General features: G+C 42.1%; 1 long non-coding RNA gene across 4 annotated transcripts in view; it reads right to left on the minus strand.

The window, feature by feature from the left end:
• Positions 1-17,302, minus strand: part of LOC311253953 — a 50,517-nt gene that overhangs the window by 23,097 nt on the left and 10,118 nt on the right. The window contains exons 4-5 of one of the 4 annotated variants that reach the window (XR_014622088.1): positions 13,030-13,149; positions 1,055-1,211 (exon numbers count right to left, since the gene is read on the minus strand). The exons of 1 other annotated variant lie outside the window; for it this stretch is intronic. This is a non-coding gene — a long non-coding RNA (uncharacterized lncRNA). Of the gene's footprint in view, positions 1-1,054; positions 1,212-13,029; positions 13,153-17,302 lie in introns of all 4 variants that reach the window. 2 more of the 4 variants (XR_014622089.1, XR_014622087.1) reach the window with 2 other exon arrangements.

The raw sequence follows: 17,302 nt of genomic DNA on the forward strand, positions 1-17,302 counted from the left end.
GGCTCAACTACCAGCAATATGATGGGATGTAGCGACCATCGTCGGTCTGTAGCTCACGTGAAAAGTCAGACTCTTGATGCTGCTTTATCTTTTTCAAAATATTCAAAAGTGTTTCAAAATAAAATGATAAAGAAACTAATAGCTGAAGTGTGATTATAAGTGCTTGTCTGATTTGTAAATTCGACGTAGCCTACGGTGTATTGATTGTGTGTGGGTGGGGGGGGGGGGGGGGGGTCAAATCAAATCAAATTTTATTTGTATAGCCCAAATTCACAAATCACAGTTTGCCTCAGAGGGCTTTACAATCTGTACAGAGATGACACCCTCTGTCCTTCGACCCTCGATTCGAGTGAGGAAAAACTTGCCCCAAAAAAAGGCCCTTTTAACAGGGAAAAAAAAATGCGGAAGAAACCTCAGGGAGAGCCACAGAGGAGGGATCCCTCTCCCAGGACGGACAGACGTGCAATAGATGTCGCATGTACAGAGCAGATCAACGAGATCACAATGTATTCAACTGCGGACAGCAGTGCATATTGAATTGGGGGTCGCGACTTAAAAAGGTTGAGAACCACTGGCCTGGAGTGTATGGCAATGTTGGAGCTAATGCCACAGGCAACATTAAAGTCTGCCCCCCCCCACAGTCAGATAAACTTCAGCTGTAGGATAAACATGCTCATCTCCATGAATACAGCTTATCCGTGATCTGTCTTTACTCCATTTATCTCTGGGGACCAAACCGGACAAAACTACAGTCTGAAAACCTGCAGAGTCAAGTAATGCTATTTCACGCTTTCAATTGATCAGAACTGGGGCTGCATGGCCTGCGTCCCTCACTGTACCCACTGTAGCTGGCCTTGGAGCAGAACAAAGGAAAGATGGTTTAGTGTGGCTCAAAGCTGGGCAAAATGGTTTTCTATGCCCTAAACCATTACAGTGGTAACACCTGACATCGACTTTTAGCATAGCTTGTGGCCTGGGGAGTAAACTGCCCATCACTTGAAAACCATCTACCTCGTGACTTGACCAAGCCCCTGTTTACCCCCAGAGGACTTACTTGAATGGACCTGGTGGTTCTCCCAGCCAAAGGTGGCAGCTCAGCTTCCTTTTCTGGCTGATGTGACGACGCCGGCCAGGCGTGCAGCTTCCTCTGCTGTCTTGGGGTCATGCTCTCTGATCCAGATCTCCAGCTCTGCATGGACCATCCTCAGGAACTGTTCAAGAATAATAGTGTCAACTAGTTCTTTAACTGTTGATTTCTCTGGCTTAACCCTGTAGGGAAACATGCCTAATGCTCTCATGTGGACCTTTGATCTGCTGAGGCCCTGTTGTTTTTTCATTATTAACACTTTCCATCTGTGTGAGGACGTTATCAGGATGGAGACGCCGGGATGTCTCCCCGTGTCATCTCTTAGGAGGGAGAACAACACTCTCTCTCATAAAACCACCAGAGGGAATCAGTTTGAATTAATTTACGATGGTAACCCCTGTACGAACTCTTTTTGACCTAACAAACCGGAACATTCCTTTCACACAGGTCAAACGAAGGAAACATATGAAGCTACTTCTCCTTTAAAACCTCAACCAAAGGAACCAGGATTGTTTGTGATAAAATTGTTTGTGATATAATGTCTTTATAATTGTAATTAGGTAACACGTCTGATGGACCGATTGTGCTATCTGTCCCCCAAACGTGTTCTTCTTCTCCCTACTTTCCAATACACACACTAGAGAAAAGGACGGTGGAAAACCCCCCTTTCTCTACCTCCTCTCTTTGAAGAGATTAACGACACATCTGGCTCAGTCTTATCTTTGGTACATTCCAAACAAATGGTCAGAGTTTCCTCTAGGCTTCAGAAGCATTTCTAATTAACCATTAAATCAGAGTCTCACCTGTTTAATTCTTACAATTTGAAATCCAGTAAAATAAGCTCATCAAACTGAACCAATTCCTAAGTTTCTGTGATGAACATGGACTGAGATCCTGCTTAATGCTCACTGGTGTCTGGTGTTTGGTGGAGTCACAGTGCCATCTAGTGGTAAGTTATGGTTAACTGGATTAGACTGTCGGAGATCTTTTTAGTTTTCTAACGTGTTTATAAACTACAATTTAAAAGTCTGTAAAATGTTTTTCTTCACAAGCCTTAAGCTAACACTAGAAGGAACATGTATAAGCGACCAGTTTCATCAGTCCTACGTTGTTTTCAAGTGTATTCTTATGTTCTGATCCAGTGTTGATTTCATTTAAGTGTTCAATGATTTTAATCAGATCATATTGTCTTATTGTTTCACAAAAGTCCATCTACTTTTGCCATGGTAAAGTTCTGAGAAAGGCTAAGCGCGATTTCGAAGCGTTAACTTGATAGTTGGAATTAATCAAGTTTAAAGGTGTGGAATTAAAACATCCACACTAGGAGTGTGGTCGGTACGCCCCTTTTGGTCCGCCTGCAAGCCGGGACTACTAAAGCCAAGGGACAGAACTCCCTCGCTCTCTCCTCTTCGTTCTCTTTCTCTTCTTTGCTAAATTTTTCAACACTTTACTTTGCTTCTTTTGTAACAAGCTCCTAGGTATAAAAATCTCCGTACAATCGACCACGTGCGATAATCTTTAAGAGCTTTTATTTTTGTTAGACGTTAATAGAAGTAAGTTCCGTCCTTATTATTTTTGTTAAGTATCACTATTTTATTCAGTGGAACAGAATTCAGTTTAATTATTCTTGTATTGAGAAACAACTGAGGAAACGCCAGGCCAGCGTCATCCTTTCGTTATCCTCGTCAGGAAAGTTAAATATCAGTTGAATTAGAGTTAAAAGTCACCACTCAGAGTGTGAAGATAAACAACAGTCTTTTTAAGACTAAAACGCCAAGCAAAACGCGCAGTGTCACTGCCTGTTTCAAGGACTTTGTGCCAAGCTGAAGTTACTCTGCCCTCTACGCTCACGAGCGGTACCATCCCGCTGGGCAGCGAACCGGACCATCCTCTGCTGAGCGCTGGACCAGCTGATCTCTCTCCGACACCTGGACGAGAGAGAGAGTCGCCTGCGGTGAGGTCGAACCGGACCATCCTCTGCTGAGCGCTGGACCAGCTGATCTCTCTCCGACACCTGGACGAGAGAGAGAGCCGCCTGCTGTTTAGTCGGATCGACCGCATCTTCCCTCATTCTTCGGGACCCGCAGCTACCGCGAGCCAGCAATCCCTCAGACGAAATCCGGCAGAAAGATCGAAGCGAAAGGCTTCTCCACTCTTCAGACAAAGTAGGCTAAGCATCTTGCACACGTTTCACTAAACGTTCATGAGTTGGTGTTCTTTTAATTCCTAATTCATAATAATCTTTTCACAAGACAAGTCCGGTTAGAGTCTCGTTAGTATCAAAATTACTCTCGTAACATTTGAATGCTGCCCAGACTCACGACTTTACCATCGCTCATCCACCTTAAATAATCCTGTCACTTTAACCATATAGTCTTCACATTTCTGTTTGTTTTATTGTTGTCTGAATCATCATTTCATTTATTCACCTTGATTTATTTAGTAAATAAACATATTTAACCGTACGTCGTTGTCTGTGCTTACTTGCTTTGATGTGGAGAATCGAGGAAACTGTATAAAGAAGTCACTAATTCAGCTATGAGACTAACTAAATTGATTTAAATTGATACAAGTTAACCTTGTTTAGTCGGATTTGATTAATTACCTCCGGATTATTCAAATAGACAAAACATCGGAGGTGGTGCCCCATTAACGAGTGTTTTATTAATCTTCAGTGATTAATACATTGCCTTTAATACAGTGTATCTCCTACATTAAAGATGGTGCCGTCCGCGTGAGGCTACTTATAACCACGGTTCTCTGCATTAAATTAAGTGTACAGACAAACATCGGTTTTGTAGATCAAATCCCAAGCTGTTTAACGTTGTTTAGCTGTCCACTGAATGATTAATGCGATACTTAACATTATATTCTTGACTGCATAATACCTTGAATTGTGTGTGAGCATAAAACTCCGCGGAGCTGTGTGCTGCTTAATATGAGATTAATGTGTACGGATGCTGCGTGAGCACCAGATCCGTGAGTGATAAATTTCAACATCGCTGCATGTTGGAATGAATGGAGACAGATTCTGCGCTGTAATACCAGATCTGTGAGTTAAAAGTTGTCAGCGCCGCCGTGCGTTAAGGTTCAAGAACAGATCCTGTGTTGAATCAGGGCTGTGAGTTATTTGCATGCATAAGTGTCGCGTACACTTCTAAAGTTAACCGGTTTGATGAATACTTCGCTGCTGCGCTGCGCCAGAGCATAGTTTCATCCTGAGAAAGTTCGTATTTGCTGCGATGTTCCAGAAATATTTGTAACTTGATCAGACCCTCGTGTTTTCTGATTTAGATTAGCTACCTGAACAGGAAACAACTGTGTAAACAGTGAGAGGTTGTTTATGGTACTACTCCTGTAGTATCAAGATTGGTTGCTGTGGCAACAATCCGATCAGAGACAGTATATTTGGCTGTGTAAAAGAGGGAAGATAACCTCTATCAGCTAAAATTGTAGCTAACATTGAATGCAATGCTGGTTGCTGGTTGAGTGTTTCCTGATGTGCTGAAAACTGTCTGTAATAAGAAGTCAATGCGCCCAGTCTCTGCTGTTGTGTGAAAAAGTGAACTGAACTGCTGCTAATTCTGTTAAGACAAGGGGGGTATATCAGGGGGCGGAGTTAAAAGTCCCCCCTCTGATCCCTCTTCCTCTAGCCTGTTAAAAGTCTAAATTTGTAACAGCGCCCTCTAGTGCTCGACTCTATTAAAACCTCTAAATTTGTAACAGCGCCCTCTAGTGCTCGACTCTATTAAAACCTCTAAATTCGTAATAGCGCCCTCTGCTGCTCGACTCTACTAAAGACTTTTATTTTTATGATAGCTTCCTCCAATGATCATTCAGGTAAAGATTAAGTTTGTAACAATACACCTGTTTGCTGATTCTGTTAACAACAAATACGTCTAAATAGCACCCTCTGCTGGCTAACTTGGTTTACTGAATTTGGTCCCTCAGCTTTAATAGACTATCACTACATATAGGTACTTGCTAAATGGTACGATTGTAAACTTGTGATACTACAATAACTACTATAGTGGATTAAAGTGTCTCATCATTCAGGTTAAATCAAATTAATTAATTTGTAAACTGCATTTAATAACTTTAACCAGATTTGAAATTAATCCAAATTCAATTGAATTTTTTTTTAAGGTTACTTTTGAATTCGATTTTGATATGCTACAACGCATGTTAGTCAAGGAAGTAAGCCATTAACTACACGTCCGAGTAGCCTTACAGTGAGGTCAAATACTTTAACCTTTGTTGTTAACACATCAGCTTTCAGATTCTTTAAAATCCAAACGCTTGCTTGTTTTGAATTTCACAGGTTTAAGTCAATCAGAGCGAAACCTACCTCTAATTGAAGACAATTAGAATTTAAAGCCCAAATAAAATAAAATAAACAAAGCAAATAAATTTAAGATTTAAATTTTTCAAAACAAACTAAAACAATGGCAGAGTCCGAAAATTTGGACGACATAGATCTAAAGAATCCCTTAGACGATCTAGATCTAGCAATATCTGATCTCACCAAAGAGTCGCTACCAAAATATGCAGATGAAATCCAGAAGACCGACCCTAGTGAGTTACATGACGTGATGTCCGCATTAGTAGCCCAGTCCATGACCGAAGAAATGAAAGGAAAAGCCAAGGAGAAAATGCTAGGGATGATAGTTATCGTGATGTCTGCCCAACAAAAGCGTAGTAACCAATTGCTAAATAACGCTTTAACTGAAATGAAGGCCAGAAAAAACGTAAACAAAACTCTTAAAAAGCAACTTGGGGAAACAAAGGAGTCCTTAGCCAAAGTAGAGGAGTCTCTAACTGAGTCAGAGGAAGCCCTAACTAGTGCAACAGACTACAGCAGACGACTGGAGTCTGAAGTTAAAACACAAGAGGATGAACAAACTAAACTGCAGGAAGACAACTCAGGGCTAAAACAGGTCCTAAAAAGCCAAGAGCTAGACCTAGATAAAATGGCTCGAAACATAACCCGTTTCGATCCCAAGCCTGGTGGCACTCACGACACCAGTGCTTACTTGAAAGACATAGAGTTTTATCTGAGGAAATTCCCAGACGTCTCTGTCGATGACAAAATCTATCTAATTAGAGTAACCTCTAATCAGAGAGTCAGCAAATTCATCGAGCGACAACCTCGCCGAATCAAAGAGAGCTATGAGGCCCTCAGTAAGGCATTAACGGATGAGTTTAAAAGCTACACACCAAAAACAGGCCTAACTGCTGCGTTAGCTGTCAAACAGGGGAGGCAAGAATCCCCTCAGGAGTACTACGAGAGGCTCCATGAAGCCTACTTCGGGCCCAGGAACGAGACAGAGATGGAGGAAGAGTTATATTTCAAGTCGCTGTTTGTACAAAACCTCCATCCCACGACTAGTCACCACCTTGGTGTCATGGCATGTCCAGAAACCCTCACTAGCCAGCAACTACGCGAACTAGCCACAAAAGGTTTTTCTAAACAAAGACAAACCGTAGGCAAGTCCACAGAGACAAATATCTTGAGCGTTTCTACTGAAACACCGCTGCTGGAGTTGGGAGGAGCTTCTAGTGCCAAACCGCTCCAGCCGGCCAAATCCTCCTCCAAACGTGACCCTCCTCCAAAGGATCAGAAGAAGATCCCACCTATGGATTAGCGTACCAGAGAACGCTATCCTGCACACTGACGATCTCGCTCTCTACCATTTAGACCCAAATCAATATGAGAGTGAAATCGAGGTGTCTGACTTTTTCAGCAAACACACCCTTGAATTAGATCCAAACACGATCACCTAGCTACAGTACGAGGGTACCCAGACCATCGACATAACCCCCGTCGATGATGTACTCAAAGAAATAGCCTCAAAAGGCAACGCCCCCATTCAACCCATCACCTACGCCTGGTCAACCCCTGACACGGTCCTAGCCTGCACTGTAGCATTAGGATACCTGATAACTTTCGGCATAGCCTTCTTCTACCTGAAGCGCACTCAGGCCTTACAGTGTAAGCTCGACAAATGCACGGGTGGATTAGCTCGGATGGTTAGGCGTGGAAGGTCACCAAACTACCCTGGTACCGGACTCGAAGTACCAGATGAACTCAATGAGAGCATTGACGAAGTGGTAGTAGTGACACCGAATCTGTTACAGTTAGTTGATGACAGTTACTAACTCTAGTATAGGTCCCGACAATCCTACACGATTAGCACCTCCTACTAACCCTTAGGAATTAGGATTGTCAGTATTATTATCGTTCCTTTTCTTTTCTTTTATATATATATATATCATAACTTTTTATATTAGACCTCAGCATATGCTAATAACAAGACACCAACTCTGATCGTGAAGTGTAACACTTGTGTTCCTCAGCGATGGACGGCATGACTTCATCGATCAAGATTCCCGCTACTACGGTCATTTGATCGAAGTGGGGGATATGTAGGGAAACATGCCTAATGCTCTCATGTGGACCTTTGATCTGCTGAGGCCCTGTTGTTTTTTCATTATTAACACTTTCCATCTGTGTGAGGACGTTATCAGGATGGAGACGCCGGGATGTCTCCCCGTGTCATCTCTTAGGAGGGAGAACAACACTCTCTCTCATAAAACCACCAGAGGGAATCAGTTTGAATTAATTTACGATGGTAACCCCTGTACGAACTCTTTTTGACCTAACAAACCGGAACATTCCTTTCACACAGGTCAAACGAAGGAAACATATGAAGCTACTTCTCCTTTAAAACCTCAACCAAAGGAACCAGGATTGTTTGTGATAAAATTGTTTGTGATATAATGTCTTTATAATTGTAATTAGGTAACACGTCTGATGGACCGATTGTGCTATCTGTCCCCCAAACGTGTTCTTCTTCTCCCTACTTTCCAATACACACACTAGAGAAAAGGACGGTGGAAAACCCCCCTTTCTCTACCTCCTCTCTTTGAAGAGATTAACGACACATCTGGCTCAGTCTTATCTTTGGTACATTCCAAACAAATGGTCAGAGTTTCCTCTAGGCTTCAGAAGCATTTCTAATTAACCATTAAATCAGAGTCTCACCTGTTTAATTCTTACAATTTGAAATCCAGTAAAATAAGCTCATCAAACTGAACCAATTCCTAAGTTTCTGTGATGAACATGGACTGAGATCCTGCTTAATGCTCACTGGTGTCTGGTGTTTGGTGGAGTCACAGTGCCATCTAGTGGTAAGTTATGGTTAACTGGATTAGACTGTCGGAGATCTTTTTAGTTTTCTAACGTGTTTATAAACTACAATTTAAAAGTCTGTAAAATGTTTTTCTTCACAAGCCTTAAGCTAACACTAGAAGGAACATGTATAAGCGACCAGTTTCATCAGTCCTACGTTGTTTTCAAGTGTATTCTTATGTTCTGATCCAGTGTTGATTTCATTTAAGTGTTCAATGATTTTAATCAGATCATATTGTCTTATTGTTTCACAAAAGTCCATCTACTTTTGCCATGGTAAAGTTCTGAGAAAGGCTAAGCGCGATTTCGAAGCGTTAACTTGATAGTTGGAATTAATCAAGTTTAAAGGTGTGGAATTAAAACATCCACACTAGGAGTGTGGTCGGTACGCCCCTTTTGGTCCGCCTGCAAGCCGGGACTACTAAAGCCAAGGGACAGAACTCCCTCGCTCTCTCCTCTTCGTTCTCTTTCTCTTCTTTGCTAAATTTTTCAACACTTTACTTTGCTTCTTTTGTAACAAGCTCCTAGGTATAAAAATCTCCGTACAATCGACCACGTGCGATAATCTTTAAGAGCTTTTATTTTTGTTAGACGTTAATAGAAGTAAGTTCCGTCCTTATTATTTTTGTTAAGTATCACTATTTTATTCAGTGGAACAGAATTCAGTTTAATTATTCTTGTATTGAGAAACAACTGAGGAAACGCCAGGCCAGCGTCATCCTTTCGTTATCCTCGTCAGGAAAGTTAAATATCAGTTGAATTAGAGTTAAAAGTCACCACTCAGAGTGTGAAGATAAACAACAGTCTTTTTAAGACTAAAACGCCAAGCAAAACGCGCAGTGTCACTGCCTGTTTCAAGGACTTTGTGCCAAGCTGAAGTTACTCTGCCCTCTACGCTCACGAGCGGTACCATCCCGCTGGGCAGCGAACCGGACCATCCTCTGCTGAGCGCTGGACCAGCTGATCTCTCTCCGACACCTGGACGAGAGAGAGAGTCGCCTGCGGTGAGGTCGAACCGGACCATCCTCTGCTGAGCGCTGGACCAGCTGATCTCTCTCCGACACCTGGACGAGAGAGAGAGCCGCCTGCTGTTTAGTCGGATCGACCGCATCTTCCCTCATTCTTCGGGACCCGCAGCTACCGCGAGCCAGCAATCCCTCAGACGAAATCCGGCAGAAAGATCGAAGCGAAAGGCTTCTCCACTCTTCAGACAAAGTAGGCTAAGCATCTTGCACACGTTTCACTAAACGTTCATGAGTTGGTGTTCTTTTAATTCCTAATTCATAATAATCTTTTCACAAGACAAGTCCGGTTAGAGTCTCGTTAGTATCAAAATTACTCTCGTAACATTTGAATGCTGCCCAGACTCACGACTTTACCATCGCTCATCCACCTTAAATAATCCTGTCACTTTAACCATATAGTCTTCACATTTCTGTTTGTTTTATTGTTGTCTGAATCATCATTTCATTTATTCACCTTGATTTATTTAGTAAATAAACATATTTAACCGTACGTCGTTGTCTGTGCTTACTTGCTTTGATGTGGAGAATCGAGGAAACTGTATAAAGAAGTCACTAATTCAGCTATGAGACTAACTAAATTGATTTAAATTGATACAAGTTAACCTTGTTTAGTCGGATTTGATTAATTACCTCCGGATTATTCAAATAGACAAAACATCGGAGGTGGTGCCCCATTAACGAGTGTTTTATTAATCTTCAGTGATTAATACATTGCCTTTAATACAGTGTATCTCCTACAACCCATTTGCAAAAAAGGTCTTTTAGATGCACATACAGCTCTCTTGGAGCTTCACCAGGCTCAAACTTGAGGGACTGGAATCTTCTGCAGTAAGTATCAGGTGTAATTTAATATTTTGCTAGAATTGCTGCTTTAACTTTGAATAGAATAGAATAGTCTTTATTGTCATTGTCGAGGCAATGACATTTTGTTGGAGTAGCCTTCCAGCTGCCTTGTACATATAAATAAATATAAAAATATAAAAGAAAACAATCAATATATACACAATAGTTCACAATAACAATAATTAAAATGTGTGCAAAGAAGTCCAAGCCTTAAAGGGACCAGTAGTGCAGTGTGTGTGTGTAAGTGTGTGTTGATGGGGGGGGGGGGGATCAGTGTGGGAGGGGGGTGGAGTTCAGTAGTGTAACAGCTCTGTGGTAAAAGGCGTTTTTTAGTCTTGTTGTGGGGGCGCTCAGTGTTCTGTAGCGCCTTCCTGAGGGCAGCGGGGCAAAGAAGCAGTGACCAGGGTGTGTGCTGTCTCTGGTAATTCTCTTAGCCTTCCGGATGCAGCGGGTCTGGAAGATGTCCTCTTGTCTGGGGAGCTTTTTCATATCTTTCAGATTCTTTCATGTCCATCAGAACACAAGCGCTGCGGGCTTTGCCGGTGAGCAGAGGGACCAGACGCACAGCCCATCCATCTTTAGGCCAGTGACAAACCTGGGCCATTCTCTCAAATGTTGTTAAGAAATGCTCAATGTCATCATCTGGACATAATGGCAGTAGCTTGAGTTCCCTCTGTCTGACAACCCAACTTGCCTGGCTCATCATTTCATCTGGGTCATCAAAATCACCATAATTTTCGTCATTTATTTGTGGGCGCTGACTCTCATCCATAGTGTCCGGCTCTGTTCTTTGTTCTTCTCTCCTCATGTTAACTTGTTGCTGCATTTGGGAGACTTGATACTGCATGTGTCTCCATCGCTGTTCTTGAAGTGAGGACTCTTTCTCTCTTTGCTGGTCTCTCTCCGTTTGTGCTCGCATGAGTGATTTCACCATACCTGCTAATTCATCCAGCTTGTCTTCTGTTTTAGCATCCGTCATGGTGTCTGGAGCACCTGCTCCGCAGGGCCCCTCATCTGGTTCTTCTTGGCCATTTTTCTTCCCCTGCCTTGGCATCCTTTGCTGTAACGTGGGCCCCAGCTTCTGACACCACTTGTGAGAATGACCACAATTACGGCTGGATGGTGCAGCAAAAAATGATCCACAGGCAGGTTTAAGGTGGGTCACAGAGGTGGTTCTTTATTCCTCCATCTCAGCAAACAGCATAAACACATCAGTACGACAGCTGGTGTCACAGCTAATGACCCTGGAAGATTCCATCCACAGGGATCCACTGCCTATCAACATGTTTAATCCACCATTTTTATTCCTATATTTACACTACCTAATCAGTAACCTATATACACACCCTCATTTGCCTCCCCTAACAAAAAAAATACACATCCCACTTCATATTACATTTACTAAAATACAATACACACATCCACTACCCCCACACCAATTTACACTTGGTTACCCTTTTACTGGGGGAAGCCTTTTGACTGCACACCCTGAAGACAAGACCGGTGAGTACACAACACACTTGACTTCTTCACTGCATGCACTTATTGAGCAACACAATACACATTCTTAGCTTAGCTCCTTGTTGAAGCAATTAACACAATTATTATGCACTGTTAACCCTCTGTCCCTCTGCTCTAGGTGGAGCTGCGTGGCACACACAGCACCCACCTGCAATACCAAGACCCGACCAAGGACAATAAACGTTCAATAAATACGATAAACATATCCATACAAATGTGCAAAAAATAGTGTTAAAATGTATTGTGCAAATCTCCAATAAAGTGCTGGTGCTCCTCTTAAAGTGTCTGTGCAATTATTAAACTGTAGTCCAAAGTGCGTGGTGCCATGTGTGCAAAGCAAGGTGACGATGTCCTCTTCGTCACAAGACAATACTTCAATTGTGCTGTAACAATGCGGACCATAAAAAAAAAATTGTGTCAAAACATTTCAGTGCTATAAAAGATTCAAGTTTTAAAATTCTGTATTTGCATTCATCATTTGCAAATGCATTTGAATGTTGTAGAACTGATTTACAATCAACTTCTTCACTGTCACTGAATTACATCCAGTATTTACCTGAAAAAAGGCTCAATTAACCAATCTTTTAAACACTGTTTAATCTATTGAAGCTCACAGGGACTCAAGCTCTTATTTAGTCTGACGTGTTAATGTTGCTTACAAAAGGCATGTACATGTACATGCTGCACTGACTTTGGTTTATTACCGCAATCAATTTCGCCACCATATCAGACTGGGCAAGACTGGCCTGTAAATGTATATAAGTAAAGCTTACAGAGCTTTTTATGATTAAAAAGCACTATAACATTTGAATTTCTCAACTAATTTCAATGAGCCATTTTTATATTCAATGGTTTAATACTATTTTTTTACTACTCTCAAAACCAGTTGAGAAATTACAATGCTATAGCACTTTTCACCCAGAAAAACCACAGTTCCCTTGTTTATTTGTATTCGTGTACAGGCGAGTCTTTGCCAGGTCAAATATGGCGGCGACGTTGAGGTACAATCCAGCAGCCAATGCAGTGTCTATATTTCTATATTTTTGGTTGAAGTGGTGGGCGTAGTATTCTGATCTTTTACTTTACCTATACTTAAAGTAAAATAAATAATATCACACTTACAAGGAAATATCTTTCACTGCAAATGTTACTGAAGAATTTAAGCAGAATTGGGATAATGTAATTCAAATATTTTCAGTAAAAGTAATGGTTGCAGTAAACTATACCAGGTTGTGACTGTTTTATTCTACCTGATCATCAACAATGCCTCTGCACCCCCAAACTCAGGGTTGAAAAGATGGAAGGAATCTTTTGTTTATTTTCAAACGCTTTTCATCTACTGATCTTGTGTAAAAATTCACCTTTGCAAGAAGGTCTTACAGCACCATCTCCAGAATATGCGCCATCCTCTGCTGATGGTTGTTTGCGTCTCTTGCGTGTTAGTGGGATGTTATCCCCCTCATTACCTGCAACATTATTTTCTGCTGAAATACATAATTTAGTCAGACATGTTCTTCAGTTGTGCTGTAACAATGCTGACCATAAAGTGTCAAAACACTTCAGTGCCATAAAAGATTAAAGTTTTAAAATTCTATATTTGTGTTAATTTGCAAATGTATTTGAACGTTGTGAGGAAATGTACCATAAAAGACGTCATCTTGAATATGAGACAAAAATAAATGGTACAACAACCTACTTAAAAACTAAATAAAAAATACCATCAATAGAAGGTGAATGGTTTCCTTCCTCTCTGCACCCATCTTTATCAACACTACCCAGAACTTTGTCTGCAGGAGACATACCAAGCTTATAAATCTGGTCAAACAAAAAGAATGGTAGACAAAGGAAAATGGAAATCAAACATACTATTTGGATCAATTGTGTTTTCATTCAAATTCTTGTCATGGAACTCGACCAATCTTTCCTGCTCAAGTGCCATAAAAACTTTGCTGATCTTCGCGAGTTGCAGCGTCTTCTCAGCGAGTCGATAGAACTCACGATGTAGTCTGATGTCGTGGAAAGTTGGCCAGTTGGTCCATCTCCATGTCTGTCTTGTTCAGGACTGTTGAAAGGGTCGCAGAATGCTTTCACAGTTTGGTTGATGTCAATGCCTTGGGACACTTTGCACCACACGCATTTGCAAAGCCACGAATGCAGTCTGAACCATGGAAGTGTGACATAGCTGCAGGTCTCGCAAACATGTAACAATTGTCTTTAAGAACCCCTCAAGCCTCTCAAGGATGTCTAATGCACAGAGCATTTTTTAAGTCAGAAGAATTGGAACTGGTCTGCCTCGCTTTCCTCTGATGATAATCGTTGAGAAATGTCTGCAGAGCTTTTTTCCACCTCAGACAGTGCCCAGTTCAAATCCTCATGGGGCTCAGATGTGTCCCTTGACAAAAATGCATCCTTCCCTGCATCTGTTGAATAGCAGGGTTTGTTTTAAACAGACCTTTGCCAGATCTATCCAGGCCTTTGTAGAAGGACGTTCGGACAGCGCACCACTGCATTCACCTTGGAAGTCATTTAGAAACCGGTGCGTTTTTTGAATTTCTTCAGTAAAAGGGAATTAGAGTTGGTGCATTCCACTTGGCTTCAACAATGTTCCTCAGTGCTGTTGCAGAAACCATTGCATTCCACTTTTCACTGTGCACTTGCTGGAATTCTGTGGCATGCTTCACAAGTTCCTGATCATTGGATATTAGCGCCTGAGCTTTGATGAGCTTACTGACTTTTACCAGAGAGTTTCCAAGTTTAGTTGCAAGTAACGGAATGGCAAAAGTGTTTGTGCTGCTCTCATAGCCACATGTCACTTTGACAGCTCTGACCAACTCTAGGTATAATTAATAAAATCCTCCATCTTTGTTATTGTAAATTGTGTAATGTAAATATGTAAATTTCCTGGCATTAGCCAGCAGTCGTCCCAGTTCACACATTTTTTCTCGAGTGCACTGTTGATTTTTTGCTGTCATCCCACCTTTATTGAGCATGTGCTCTCCAAACTCAGTAATTACGCGGTCATTTTTTTGTAATTTCTTTGACAGGACTGGGATTCATAGCACTGACAACTTCCCACAAGTGCCTGTTCATATGCAAAAGCACAAGACCTGTGTATGTACACAGAGCCTGAACACGGTTCTTTCCGGGCTTTGGTTTGATTGACCCAGGCTTGAGTTTACAAATTTGCACATGTCGCCACAGAACCTCTCTTGTAAAGAGTCCTTGGCAGTACGCACAGCTCATGATATCAGTTGCCTGCACTTCTTTTGGTGGCTGTTTCAATGGGACAAGTTGTCCCTTCCCCGACTCCATGACAGCAGCATTATGAACATAGTTGCCTCTGTGACGAATATATTCTAGCTGTTGTTTTCTCTCTTTGGATCCCTTTGGAAAGCTAAGAGCTCTTGACACATCCATTTTATCTTGGTGTGCACTTTCAAGATGCCTTGCAATTTTGGCATATGGCTTACTGCAATGGACACAGAAGTGTCTCTTATTGTAGACTCTTTTGCCATTTTTTTTTGGAAAGCACCAACAACTACGCTGCCATTGGGGTCCTGACTTGAGCAGGGTTCTTCTTCAATAGTGGTGACAGATGCGATGTAGTTGATGTCCAAGTCAGGTGTTGTGCCGTCACATATGGTGGGACTCTCCATACCGCAGTCATCCAGTACAACATAAAGAAAGTATTTTCTTTGTTTGGGATCATGGCTTTCATCACTGTCTTAAGGGGGGGGGGTGGATACGGTACGGCACAGTGTCGCTGCACACAGTCTGTCAATCCGTGAGAGCGCGCGCACAGACACACACACACAGCCTTATGGTACATGTATGTATAATGTGTGATGTGGTTAACACGGTTAAGTCCACTTCTGTGTGGCCCTATGAGCCTATCATGCCACTACAGCTGCAGAATGGTTTAAGCTACAGATTCTGTAGAGAACAACATCAGACCTTATAGAGCAGAAGTGTATTTTCTGTTAAGATTGGTTTCATTTCTTATCAGCAGCAATACACATGAGTTAGTTGGCTGACAGGAGGAGCAGGCATAGTGCTGCAGTTATGCAAAAAGATAAAGTCAAATACAGAGATGATCTGTTAATGTGTCATACTGGATTGGATTTAGGTTTCATAATGCAAAGACCTGATGTTTAGACTTGTGAGAAATTAAATAGTTTTCCATTGAGTAAGAAATATACTGTAAACACCATATCAGGATGTGAGAGCAAAAGGGGAGAAACCCCTTTTGCCGTAAGTGTCAGAGTCAGACGAGAGACAATTGCCTCTCGTCTGGGGTGTTACAGGAAGATAGATGGTAGATGAAATTTACATTCTAATGAAGTATCAAAAGGGTCACTGTCCTGGGAAAGAGACGATCCACCAAACATCAAGGGGTCATTGTTCTGGGAAGAAATGTTGTAACCCCCCACTCTGTTTTGTGTTTAAGTCAGAAACATTTGGAAGACGGGAGAGAACACTTCAGGTCTTCTCTCCATGCTGCATGTATTAAAGAGATCCGATTCATCACGCTGAGTCTACAATTCTTCTGAGATTTAGCAACTCTCAACCTCACAAAGGAGAATTTCCCTTACAGACTGTACACTTAATTTTCATATCACTTGCAAGACAGTTGGTTGTGGTTGAATATGAACAGATGTCTTACAGATGTCTCTTTCCCTATTTTGCAGGTACTTGGAGTACAATGCAGGACCTGCATCACTGGCAATGGCAGACACCACACAGCAGACAATACCTTCCTTCGCGCAAAGAATCCACTTATATGCCCATTCATCCAGGCAACAGGCCATTACACAAGCCATCCTCCAGGACCATGTCATTGGATGCTCTCTGCCCCTGTCTCTAGTAGAAAATCCAAATTTTGCTTGCTTTCTGTCATAGACTGCAAATACACTCCTGTGTCTAGGACCAGCTTGACAGAGAAGCAGATACCTTATCTAGTCAGTAAGGTTAAGGATGACATCATCAAAGCGGTGGAAGCTCAGGCAAGTGTTGCACTTACAACCGACCTCTGGTCTGACAGGAGGCTTCGCTCCTTCCTTGGGGTTACTGCGCATATTGCCTGCGAAGGCAAGGACTCCTACAGTTAAAAATCCTTTCTGCTGGATTGTCGGCGTTTCACAGGGAAGCACTGTGGTGAACGAATCACCTCAGAATTTGATGAAATTGTTGAGGAGTATGGCATTAGCAACAAAATAAGCTTCATTCTGACGGATAACATATCCAACATGAAGCGGGCCCTTAAAGTGAGATTGCCAGACTCAGAGCAACCTGAAAGTGACAGTGATGACCTTGATGATGAAATGATGTGGGAGGACGTAGAAGACTTTGAACAGCCGTGGTCATCAGGTGAACGCTTGTCTTGCTTCGCACACTCGCTCCAACTGGTCGTCAGTGATGGCATGAAAGAAGTGAAGGTAATTGCAAGAGCCATTGCTAAGGCCACCAAGTTCACAACCCTGCTTCACAGCAGTTCTAAGGTCAGAGACATGTTTGAGACCCACTTTGGGGCTAATAAATCTATCCCGGCAGCTAACAATACACGCTGGAATAGCACCTTAAGACAGTTAAAAGCTCTCACCAGACTTGACCACCGGGCTGTCACAGAAATGTGCA

The sequence above is a fragment of the Pagrus pagrus genome (genome assembly GCF_965226575.1).
Source record: "Pagrus pagrus genome assembly, contig: HAP1_SCAFFOLD_85, whole genome shotgun sequence".
In the NCBI taxonomy this organism is placed as follows: domain Eukaryota; kingdom Metazoa; phylum Chordata; class Actinopteri; order Spariformes; family Sparidae; genus Pagrus; species Pagrus pagrus.